This window comes from Saccopteryx leptura, chromosome 8, assembly GCF_036850995.1.
Source record: "Saccopteryx leptura isolate mSacLep1 chromosome 8, mSacLep1_pri_phased_curated, whole genome shotgun sequence".
Lineage (NCBI taxonomy): Eukaryota > Metazoa > Chordata > Mammalia > Chiroptera > Emballonuridae > Saccopteryx > Saccopteryx leptura.
The window spans coordinates 36,200,806-36,204,369 of record NC_089510.1 but is presented as its reverse complement, the minus strand read 5'-3'; the positions used below and the strand labels follow the sequence as shown (position 1 = coordinate 36,204,369).

At 40.2% G+C, this 3,564-nt stretch overlaps 2 pseudogenes; both read right to left on the bottom strand.

Moving 5' to 3' along the window:
* Positions 1-291: 291 nt before the first annotated feature.
* On the bottom strand, positions 292-1,140 carry LOC136379503 (AP-2 complex subunit beta pseudogene; annotated as a pseudogene).
* Positions 1,141-1,517: 377 nt separating this feature from the next.
* On the bottom strand, positions 1,518-2,278 carry LOC136379502 (AP-2 complex subunit beta pseudogene; annotated as a pseudogene).
* Positions 2,279-3,564: the final 1,286 nt, after the last annotated feature.

Below are 3,564 nucleotides of genomic sequence, written 5' to 3'. Positions count from 1 at the left end.
AAATGCTAGTCATTGGCCCAGTATGGAGAAGCTCACAAGCAAAGACAGATAGCAGCAGTTGGTAGCAAGAGGTGGGAAGCGATTAAAACAATGGTTACAAATGTTCAAAAGAAGCTAAAACTATCCCACAGGTTGTGCCGTAATGTTAGCCCAGGTTATACTAGTCACAACCTTGGTGGGTGTCTTCAGTGTATTTGGGTTCAGATTCTCCATGGCAATAAAATTTCTTCCAGTTAGGAGTTCTTAGCTTGCACTGATCACAGGGTAGCCGGAGGACACCAGACCAGTCTATTAGTTTTTCAAAATGCTGCCATAGATCTGATAGATGTATGAAGAGACTTCAGGAGCTCTACACTTCACCCATAGAGTATAATTGGGATTTCCTGGCTGGGTATATAGGTCAGCCAAGATCCAAATGCCCTTAGTGAGCTTTGGTGATTGGTAGAGCATTTTTCTTGGCAAACAAGTATAAACGTTGTTTTGTAACTTGCTGGAAACAACACCAGCATTTAAATGACATTCCTTAATCTGAAACTGAAGTCCATTTTCATTGGGCCTATTCTTCCATGTTGCAAGGAAGACCTGGCTCTCTATTTTGCCATCTTTGACAACAAGTACACACTCCAAATTATGTGAGGTGGCTGAAGTAGAAGACTTTAATATTGTTTTTCACAGCCACTGGCAGGCTATTCAGAGGTCCCATCTTCATGACTGGGCCCAGGGTGTTGAGAGACAAGGAGATATCAATGCTCTGGTTTGGCATCAGTGGTATATGGACGACCAGAGGAGTACTGGGGATGACACCAAAACTACTCTTTGCAAAGTCTGTCATGTGCTGCAGAGCTTTGTTGGTGAAGTTTTATTCCATTTAGATGTGCTCTTGGTGAAGAGTATATGTTCCTGAAATCTCCAAGTCTTTAGTGCAGGCAGCCAGACAGCCTTAGGAACCACATAGCTGCCCGATGGCATACCTATCCCTGCCGAGTTCAAATAGATCATACAGACCGCTGCTGACCGCAGCAGCCATGGGTGAAAGAGGAAAGGTTGCAGGCACTGGTTTTGGGATGAAGGATTTACCCACCAGGCTATCTAGTCCCCTCCCAAGAGATCCATTGCTCCCACCTGCACGGAGTATGACATTGACTGGGTGACCAAGGTCAAGGTTTAAAAGATCCATCAGCCCTGGCCAGTGGGCTCAGTGGTAGAGCATCAACCTGAAGTGTGGAAGTCCCGGTTTCGATTCCCAGCCAAGGCACATAAGAGAAGTTCCCATCTGCTTCTCCACCCCTCCCCCCTCTTTTCTCTCTATCTCTCTTTTCCTCTCCTGCAACCAAGTCTCCATTGGAGCAAAGTTGGCCTGGGCGCTGAGGATGTCTCCATGGCCTCCGCCTCAGGCACTAGAATGGCTCCAGTTATAACACAGCAATGCCCCAGATGGGCAGAGCATTGCCCCCTGGTGGGCATGCTGGGTAGATCCCAGTCGGGCACATGCGAGAGTCTGTCTGCCTCCCTGTTTCCTAGTCATCTCTAGGTTTGTAATTGGATAGGCAGTCCAGGGTGAAAATCTGGCTCTATTCAGTGCAGTCATTCAGGGATGCCAACAGCTTATTAGTGTTTTCTGGGTTCAGATCCAGTAAAGTGCTATTTGAGTGAGACTCGGTGATTCCCAATAACACTGCTACAGCATTAGCCATCACCAGTGGATTTGAGTCTGCTAGGAGATCTGGTAGAGAATCCAGAAATCCCTGCTCTTCCACGATTTGGGCATTGATATCATGGGGTTTTAGCATGCAGACTATTGCTGCTTTCCTCATATTCCATGCATTTGCAGAGGAGCTCATAGAGATATTCTGTAATCTTTTTTTTTTTTTTTTGTGACAGAGAGAGGGATAGATAGGGACAGTCAGACAGGAAGGGAGAGAGATGAGAAGCATCAATTCTTTGTTGTGACACTTTAGTTGTTCATTGATATTCTGTAATCTTGTCCACCCAGTTGCATCCCATACTTCTGACTGCCAAGTCCCGAATCAGAGTTCACAGTTTTTCACAAAAGTTATTGACAGCCGTGATGGCCATGTCTGGCGGACTCTTCTTAGTTCATTGAGTAAGAGACATGGCTACATCTGGGAAAGAAAGCTAACATTCTTCCCAACAGTCATACCAGTAATCACTTTCTTCATAGCCTCCTTCTCTTTTCTTTCTTTTCATTGCTGAGTTTAGCCTTTCATTCAATGTTTTCTTCTTTTTTATTGGTTGTGAAGTACTCAGAGGCAGTCATGGCCGAGAGCACAGCCTAAGTGGTGTTGTAATGGTTTCCTGCACATCATGACTCCTTTGACCTTTTTTTGCCTATATATATACTTCCTAATACCAATATTTTGAACAACAGTGCAGTTCCATGTATATTTATAAATTACATAAAATAAATTCATATATTATGTTACCAAGAACATTCAAAAATAAACTTAAGAAATATATTGATACTTAAATATAATGTATTTCATTTTCCTTTTGATGGTATATTGGTACATTTAATAAGAGGATTACCATTAAATATGCTTTATTGTTTTTGAAAAAAAATTTCAGGATTTTCTTACAGAGCAAATCAAAGTTCTGATTCTGTATTTTGTTTTAATTATACCTTCCTAAGGAAAAAAAATCTCACAAAGCTATGGAGATTAACGTTAAAATAATGTATAAATAGCTAAAACATTTTAATTGTGACACCAATTTTTCAATTCTGTTCTTAACGTTTTAGTTGAAATTTGCATAATAAATTGTCTTTCTTCATGACAACCAATTCTTCTTACAAATCAATATGAAGGTTTTATATTTTTAACACTAAGCCCCAAATTTACTAAAACTCTTTTAAAATAGGATAGAAAACTTTGTTTTCAAGTTTTTGTTGGACAGCTATGATGTTTTCAAAACATCCCAGTTATGCTCACATGCCTTCAAGATTGAGAACCATTTTTATGTTTTGGACAAAAATTTCCTTAAATACTCCTTATATCATTACAAAATATTTTTAATACAATCTTTTATTTTATTTTATTTATTCATTTTTAGAGAGCAGAGAGACAGAGAGAGAGAAGAGGGGAGGAGCTGGAAGCACCAACTCCCACATGTGCCTTGACCAGGCAAGCCCAGGATTTCGAACCGGCGACCTCAGCATTTTCAGGTCGACGCTTTATCCACTGCACCACCACAGGTCAGGCCCACAAAATATTTTACATATTCTACTTATGCTAATATAGTTCATAAATTCACTTAACTGAACACAAGTCGGAGCAGTATGATGCAGTATCCCGGAGAAAGACTATGGTTGCCATGTCAAGTCTTGTTTGGATAAACTTGTATTCTCTCTAGGTTTTTTTCTTTTCTTTTCTTAATATTGGTTAAAAAAAAAAACCCACAGAATTTACTGTCTTAATCATTTTTAAGTGTGCAGTTCAGTGGTGTTGACCATATTTACATTATTTTATAAGAGATCTCTAGAACTCTTTCATCTGCCGTGAGACATGGTCAGGTGTGAGTATAAATACATTTAGAAACTATATTATT